Source organism: Giraffa tippelskirchi, chromosome 3 (genome assembly GCF_054371585.1).
Source record: "Giraffa tippelskirchi isolate mGirTip1 chromosome 3, T2T-mGirTip1v1.2.pri, whole genome shotgun sequence".
Lineage (NCBI taxonomy): Eukaryota > Metazoa > Chordata > Mammalia > Artiodactyla > Giraffidae > Giraffa > Giraffa tippelskirchi.
Genome location: NC_137277.1, coordinates 77201084 through 77210234, shown reverse-complemented (window position 1 = coordinate 77210234; position 9151 = coordinate 77201084). Strand labels below are relative to the sequence as shown.

At 38.6% G+C, this 9151-nt stretch overlaps 1 protein-coding gene across 7 annotated transcripts in view; it reads left to right on the top strand.

Moving 5' to 3' along the window:
* Positions 1-206: 206 nt before the first annotated feature.
* The window catches only part of ITPRID2 (ITPR interacting domain containing 2), a 116851-nt gene continuing 107906 nt past the window's right edge, over positions 207-9151 (top strand). For 6 of the 7 annotated variants that reach the window (XM_081581020.1, XM_081581013.1, XM_081581016.1 and 3 more), the window contains exon 1: positions 207-487. The gene's annotated coding sequence lies outside the window, so the exon portion shown is untranslated. The remainder of the gene's footprint in view (positions 488-9151) is intronic. The other variant, XM_081581019.1, reaches the window with a different exon arrangement.

Sequence of the window (9151 nt, the reverse complement as noted above, 5' to 3'; positions counted from 1 at the left end):
TGTGGGAAATCTTGAGTTTGGCTACTGGAATCCTGAAGAGATACTAATTTAAGGAGGAAAGGCCAACTCTATTCTTGGAAACATTTCACAGATAAATGCCAATGGCATTTATGTTACAAAAGAACCAGATTATTCAATATGGAATAACTCAATTGGTTAGAGGGAGTATTTCAAAAGAATAAAAACTAAAGGATTCAGGGAATTTTGATCTTTCTCTCTCTGAGAAGTTACTGCCAACATTGCCATGTAGATGAATCTACTCTTAATTAAAAAATTAGCCTAGTAGCACGAACTGAAAAAGTTTAAGAACCAAAGCTGCTCCTCTCAACTTTGACTTTTTGTTTTGCTGTTGAATGTAGAATTTTGGATTACCTCTGGATTCACTGTAATGAAGAATCATCTGCTGTAGTGACATCTACAAGAACAAACTTGACTTGGAAATAACTTACTGGCTTATAGGGAGTCATCTACAACTATAACTTTGGAGGTAAATAAGGCATGATGTTACTGCTTGTTTTATTTGTTATCTGGGTTTTTTTTTTAATGAAAACTAATGTTGAATAAGAATTCCTTTATTATGAAAGCTTTGGTATTAATATAATTGACTGGGACTTGGAATTTTATGAAAACACCCTTTTACCTACTCTTGTTTTGAATATGTGTATTCATTTAATGCTTAGTTGAGAATTTAGGATCTTGTTCACTATTGTTCTTTAGGGTGCTTTGAAGAAAACTTCATTGCATGAATCCATGAAAGGTATTAACATCTAATATCTTGGCTGTTTTATGAATATGCAAGGTTGTTTGAAATTTATTTTTTCCATTTTATTATCTTAAGTAGAGATTTCTCTATTGAAAAGTATAAAGCTACACGGATTGGAGAAACATATCAAGGGAGAAGAATGTCCCAAGGATTCAATAGGTATTTTCTCTAGACATTAAAGAGATGATGTATTAGACAGTTCCTGGAACATGGCTAGAGCTTGACATATTATTTTTGGTTGATGACATGGTTGCCCTTCACAGTCAGAGGTGAACACAGGATGTGAAAAGTAAACAAAGTCTGAAAGAGCAGCTTGTGCTGTAGCATTTAATACTCTTTCTCTGGCAGCACTGACCCAGCTTGTTTTTCTAAGGGCCTACAGTGTGGTGAAGCAGCAGAAGGGAATGATGGACTGTCTGAGCATGGGAAAACAGAAAAGAAAGATGAGCTCTGAAGTGGAAGTGAGGCTCAGAATTGGAAGCCTAGTTGTACTTTGTCAGTTAACTACTTGGGGAAAGTCACATAATCTTAGAGACCAAAAAAAAGAAAAAAAGGAAAGAAGAACTGGAACCTAGATAAAAGGATCCAAACTGTATACACCATTGGCTTCTCCAATATCAGTTCTGTGTTCCTAGCTCATGGCTGGGAACAGGGCCTGAGGCATCCAACCAGTACTTACTCACCCTGAATTAATGGGTACATGGAGTGACCATATCCCGATACCTTGTATCCCTAAATTGTTTGGCCTCTGGTACAGTGGAGGGGCCATTTCTGTGGTAAGGTTAGCTATCCTAGGATTACTACAAATTGCTAATTATCATTGCAAACTACATCAAAACCTATAAAGAATTCCTTTGGGCAGGGCTTCCAGGAACCATGTTCTACTGTCAGCCTCAAAAGTAATGGCATATGTGAAATACTAGATAAGAGTCTATGTGTGTCTCAATTGCCTCTTTTAGTAAATACATCAATCTCTACTGATGTCCTGCTGTTAATACTAAATGAGATCAAGCATACACGACACTCTGAGAGGAATAAGGCCTACACTCTGTATTTGAGCTGTATAACTTATTTTATGATAAGGATAGAAAGAGCCTCAGACAAGGCACCTATGTGAAGCATATTCCACGAGAAAAGTAAATCTTGAGGCTTGATGCCTACATTTATTCGTGGGAGATGCAGGAGAGGGAGGAGGAGTGCAGGAAATGGAAACAGGACTAAATGAAATAAGATAGTAGCAAAATAGATCAAGGATTCTTCTTATGTGAGCCTCTTAAACATTACCTTGGATTGTACTTCTGTTTTCTGCATTAAAATAAAATGGATCTTTAAGGGGACATTTCTTCCTTAACAACATAGATATTTATATCAATGTCTCTTCTCCCTTATTTGCTTACAAACTCCTTGAGGATAGATGCCATGTCTATATTTTCTACCTGTGTAATACACAGCATAGAGCTTTGCATACACAGACAAAAAAATCTAGTGAGTGAATACTATCTGTTGATTTTCCAACTGTTATATGAAGATGAAGCTCTGTTCATATGTTATCAGTGACAGCTGTGGCAGCAGATAATAAGAGACTGGACAAGCAGTACAGAGGGGTATGGCTTCCATTTCCAAAGAATTGCTTTGAAAGACAAAAAAATTAGTAACTGCCTAAAAATTCATTATTTATATCTGGCCAACCAAGTTTCTGTGGATTAAAAAAAAAATCATTGACAAAGTATATACACTTCAACAAGAGAGCCTAAGTTTCATCATCTGCAGGACACAGATGCCAGTTTTTAAATACGGCCTGTGATGTAATTATGGATGTAAAATTATATCTCCTAGCTCAAAGAGAACTGTTGAAAGAACAGCAGCTGCTTTGTTTGTTGAGAATGTCAGTATCATTATTTTTATGGGATGCTTCAGAGAAACACTAATTTGTGAAAGAAAAGCATCCCAGAAGGCAAATTTGACAGTTTAAATTCTCACGCTTAACGTGTTTGGAGGATCATAATTAATTGAAAGATAATGAAAAGCTGAAATACAGCTTTGTTTAACTTCTTTGTGGAGCCAGTGAAGTGATTCAGAATTAAATCTTCAAAATCTGAAAGGAGAAAGCATGCTATGCTTTAGACAGAAAAACATGAGGTGGCTGAGAGATTATGAAATGCTGATGGGCATCCCAACAGCATTCTAATACAGTTTCAACTGGATTGAGACTGTAAGAATAAGCAAAATCCCTTCCCACACTGATAAACACATACTTGTATATGGCATTCCATTTTTTGAGGCAGACTTAAATAGTATGCTAGTTTATTATTGTCTGGAAAGTGAAGCCAATGAAAAACTGCCAATTTGGCCCTTTTAAGGAAATCTAAACCTAATCTTGTCTCAAAGTCAATCATTTTTTGCTAGGTTTAATAACTAAACCAATTTGTGGGCAAACCTTAAGAAATGGAATCTTAAGAAATGGAAAACTCTGGAGGAGTTTCAAGAACAAAGTGTAGCTCCAATTAAAATGTAAGAAGAACCATGAACTTCAGAACCTAGATTCCATAGTGCATACATGTTAAGTTGCTTTAGTCATGTTCAACTCTTTGTGGCCTATGGACTGAAGCCTGCCAGGTCCCTCTGTTCATGCAACTCTCCAGGCAAGAACACTGGAGTGGGTTGCCATTTCCTCCTCCAGAGGATCTTCCTTATCCAGGAATCCAACCTGTGTCTTTTACGTCTGCCTACTTTGGCAGGTGGGTTCTTTACTACTAACACCATCTGGAAGCCACCTATACACACCTAGTACCTGGAAAAAAGAAGGTGATGGAAAACTGTAAGTTCACTGAATGAGTAAGTAAATGAAGAGAGATACTTCCCCAACCTCCATGGAGATCAATTTTTTTTTATGTAAACAATTTTATATAATCAATCTAGGTGTAGAATGTAATGCATATTAACTTTCTATCTGTTTTCTAATATAGTCTGGGAATTAATTCATCCAGTATGGATAACATTTTAAAAAGAAATGCCATTTTGAGTTTTAAATAATCAATTTTAAATGGGATTTTATAAATATTAGTAATTGTAATAACTGTCACTTTAGTACACTGCCATGCCTTGTACATGTATCATCTCTTTTGTGCTTACAAAGAACCAATAAGGTTAGTTTTAGCAACCCATTTTCTAAAGGGAACAAAGGCTCCAAATGTTAAATCACATGCTCAAAACTACACAGCTCGTAAAAGGCAGAACCAGGAGTCACAATCAGTCTGATTCTAAGACACACCATCTTAATCTCTAAATTGTCTTATGAACAGCTAATGAACGTTTTAAACTTTGAGACACAAACCCCTTTCAGAATATAGATCCCTTCCTGAGACTAAATATGCATGTGTACATTGACAGGTAACTTCTAGAACATGGAGACATACATGGGGCAACCCCCATCCCCATATAAATGCTAGACTTAGGTCAGAAAATTTATAAACTACTATAGAAAATTAGGAAGAAATATGAAAATTGCAATAGAAACTTCTATCACATATATAAACAAATATTAAAAGAAAAAAGGGGTACTGAATTTTTGAAAGTATCATATATTCTATAATAATAAGTATGGTGTCCACTGAAACAAAACTTTAAATATAGTATCTATCATTAAATGTTAGAAAATTATATTGCAAAAATTTTTCTTCCCTTTGATCTTCTCGCGTCCTCTTCCCACCTCACTGTATTCATCCCTCCCCCTCATCTCCTTCCCTCAATACCGTGCTTACTTACTTAGTGACTGGCACATTATGCCCTGTTTTGGGTGTTTGTGATATACCAGGAAAAACAAAACACAGAACACCAGGATGAAACAAAAATCACTGTCTTCCAGGAGCCTATATTCTAGTGGGAGGACACAGATGATAAACATGATCTAATAGAAAGTGATAAATGCTATATAAAAAACATACACCAAGTTTGGAGGTATGGGAATGACAGAGGCAAGTGGTTATTTTAAAGGGGATGGTCAGGATAGCCCTCATTGAGAAAAAGCATATTTAAGCAAAGCTTTAAAGGAGGTGAAGGAGTTAACCAAGTGACTTTCAGAGGAAAGACTGTTCTAGACAGAGGGTCAGTCAGTGAAGAGGCACAAGGCAGGAGTGTGTTTGATGAGCTTAAAGCAATGAAGGAGACTGTGTGGCTGAATGGAATGAGTGAGGGGTTAGAACCAAGAGATGAGGTCAGAGAGGTAATGGAAGCCAAAAGACACAGAATGGATACAAAAACAAGACCCTTGTATATGCTGTCTACAAGAGAGCCACCTCAGACCTTGGGACACACACAGACTGAAAGTGAGGAGATGGAAAAAGATATTCCTTGCAAATGGAAATCAAAAGAAAGCTAGAGTAGCAATACTCATATCAGATAAATATAGACCTTAGAATAAGGACTATTACAAGAGACAAGGAAGGACACTACATAATGATCAAGGGATCAATCCATGAAGAAGATATAACAATTTAAAATATTTGTGTAACCAACATAGCAGCACCTCAATACATAAAGCAAGTGCTAATAGCCATGAAAGCAGAAATCAACAGTAACACAATAATAGTGGGGGACTTTAATATCCTACTTATACCAACGGACAGATTGCCTAGAGAGAAAATTAATAAAGAAACATAAGCTTTAACATGACACAATAAACCAGATAGACTTAACTGACATTTATAGGACATTCCATCTGAAAATAGCAGAATACACTTTTCAAGTGCACAAGAACATTCTCCAGGATGGATCACATCTTAAGTCACAAATCAAGCCTTGGCAAATTTAAGAAATTTGAAATTGAATCAAGCATTTTTTCCAACCACAACACTATAAGATTAGGAATCAATTACAGAAAAAAAACAAAAACTGTAAAAATCACAAACAAACAATACACTACTAAATAACCAAGAGATCACTGAAGAAATCAAAGAGGAAATTAAAAAAAAATACACAGAAACAAATGACAATGAAAACACAGTGACTCAAAACCTATGGGATGCAACAAAAGCAGTTCTAAGAGGAAAGTTTACAGCAATATAATCCTAACTCAAGAAACAAGGAGGGGATATATGGATACATATATCTGATTCATGTTATTGTACAGTAGAAACTAACACAGCATTGTAAAGCAACTATATCCCATTAAAAAACAGACAGCTATCTCTTAGAGGAATTAAAATGAGAAAAACTTTATACTACCTTGCCCTAGTCCATTTCCCATACTCTTCACTTCTTGATGTAGATACAGGTTTATGGTAGGTCTCATAATTCCTTTTTACCTGAGGAACTTCCTGAATTTTGTATATATTTTGAAGGTAGAGTCACTGAGACTTCTAGACATATTAGATGCACCCCATGAGAGAAAACAAAGTCATTATGACCCCAATGCTGATAAATCACAATATAATAATAGCACCAAATGATTTTTTGCATACATTTAGGAAGAGATACTATGGTGAAAAAAAATTCAACTCTAAAGAATACAACTTGATATACCTAGTGTATTATTTTATAATCTGATATGTGTCATGGATTTTTCTGCCCCTCAAAGTTCCACTTTCAAAGTGAAGTGAAGTGAAGTTGCTCAGTCATGTTCGACTCTTGGTGACCCCATGGATTGTAGCCCACCAGGCTCCTCCATCCATGGAATTTTCTAGGCAAGAGTACTAGGGTGGGTTGCCATTTCCTTCTCTAGGGGATCTTCCCGGCCCAGGGGTCGAACCCGGGTCTCCCGCATTGTAGGTAGACGCTTCACCCTCTGAGCCACCAGGGAATCCTTCCAGTTTCAAAGACCTGTCGAAATCCCAAGGAGGGACCACAGATACTGGCTATGTGATGCCTACACTCTTCCCTCCTTGTCAACCTGGATGCTAAACTCAATCTTCCCTTCACAAAACAAAACTTCCCCTCACCAGTTTCAATAAGAAAGCTACTCCTCCCATGTTTACCAGGTCTCCTCACCTTTCATTCACTTTCTCATGTGGTCTTTGTTCCCTCTCTATGAAACTGCTTTCTGTGAATTTTGAATTCTTATTTTGTATAGAATATAAGGATCTCCTACCCTCAGCACTCAATACATAAAACCCCTTAGGAAGGTTATCAGAATAAAGGAGGTATCAGGACTTGCCTTTCTTAGAAGGTTAGGTTTATAAACATACAGTCCTCTCCTAGGTAAAATTCCCCCCAGAATTTGCATGCAGCAGGTTTAGCAGAAGTGCTCTTGAAAACAGAAGTGTTCTTTGCAAGGGAAGTGAATTGTGCAGAGGTAGGATTTGAAATGGTTGAAACAACAGCCTCAGCCACTGCCACAGAGATCCCTCAAGACTAAAATGATCCTACAACGGAATTAGAATGTCCCACATTAAGGAATGTGCTCCCACAACAATCAATCATCGTATAAGCCTGCCCCCAGGAACTGGGGAGCAGAGACTTGAGCAAAGCAGTTTCCTTCAGCTGAGGGCATTTCCCAGAGCTGGATGCACCTGTAAGTAACCAGCAGCCAACAGCACAGGGGACCATGAAGCCTTAACCAGGAAGGGGAATCTAGGAGGTGTCCAAATGCATCACTACAATCCTTCCCATGTCATTTAGTTCCACTTGCTTCATGTCGTATATTCAGTCAACAAGTGAACAACTTCTCGAGGAATACAACTCACCTCTTTTCCAGGGAAAACTTTTAGAAGAAGTTTAGTGGGACAAGCTACAGTGTCAGCCTTCTTCTCCCTTTCTCCATCCTCCCCTGCCTCAGCCCTACAACTATATTCAAGACAATACCTGATATTTATAGCCTCCCTCATCTCTTAACCTCATATACTAGAATCCACCCACCCTTGACTGCCACTGGGTAGTCAGCTGGTCTCCAGAACTTACCTGGTGGGATGACCCAGTCCCCATTTCCTGAGGGGGATCTGGGCTCATAGTTGCTGTGCCCTTTTCAGGATATGGCTTCTGCACAAGTGCATTTACCATTAAAACTGATTAGAGAAATACCAAGAGCCCACTTCCCTTCACCTTCTTTCCTAAGCAGATCACTTGGGTGCCAAATCTACTTTTCCCTGATCCTACTATGTAACTTAGGGCTTCCCTGGTGGATCAGATGGTAAAGAATCTGCCTGCAATGCAGGAGATGTGGGTTTGATCCCTGGGTTGGGAAGATCCCCTGGAGAAGGAAATAGCAACCCACTCCAGTATTCTTGCCTGGGAAATCCCATGGACAGAGGCACATGGCGGGCTACAGTTCATGGCGTTGCAAGAGTTGGACATGACTGAGTGACTAAACAACGACATTATGTAATATGCAACAGCAGTCCCACCTTCTGATTATTGTTGCTCTTCAGGTGCTCAGCTGTGTCTGCCTCTTGGTCAGAGTCAGTTACCCCTGCCAGAACTGTCGATCCTTTTTTTGCTTACTGGCACAAAGAACCAAAAGTAACCATGTGGCAGTTATAGCTGAAGTTCAATGGGACTCCTGTGGAGGAATGCCCAGGAATACCCCTGGGAATCAAGTCCATTAAAACCTTACAGGACTGTGGGGATGGGAAGAACAATTTTCCCAAATGGGTCACTGGAAGTGATAATAAGCACAGCCCCTTCTCCTTGTAACACGTAGTTCCCAGATCCATGTATTTCCTTTGGGGAACACAGTATCACATAACAGTTGATGATAGAGGGTGTGCTCTTTATTCTGGAGGATGAAGGTATATACCACATTGTTGCACAGTATAATTTCCAACTTCCCACCTTTGGTGTATACCTTCAAAAAGCCATTCTATCACTTTATCAGGCTAGCAGAATCAGAGTGGTAAAATGCGATAGACCAGTGAATCTCATGATTAGGTGCCTACTGTCACACCTCATTTGCTTTAAAGTGCACTGCTTGGTCCAATGCAATTTAGGTAGGATCACATATTGGTAGATCAAACATTTTGTTTGCTCTTGGATAAGGGTGCAGCCAATGAGCCTAATGAGCAGGAAAGGCAATCACATAGAGAATGTCAAACTAAATTTCTTCCTCTCGAAATTTCATGAACACAGTGTAACCAACTTTGTCTAGTTGGTCCCCTTAAGGCATGGGGCCATACTAGAGGGACGGATTAGTTTTGCTGCTGGCTGGTTAAATGATTGGTCTGCCCTGGTGAGTGGTGGTACACGTTGCTGGGCTCATGCAATGTAGCCCGCCTCTGTAGCTTATCCTGTATAAACTCTCTGTGCAACACTGCAGTGACTTTGAACAAAGGCTGGCTAAGTTCTTCTACATGGTTATTTAGTGTCCCTTCTGCAGTGGTTTCTCTCTGTCAGCATTAAAAATATTTATTAATTTATTTATTTACTTGCTGTTCCAGGTCTTTTAGTTGCAGCTTATGG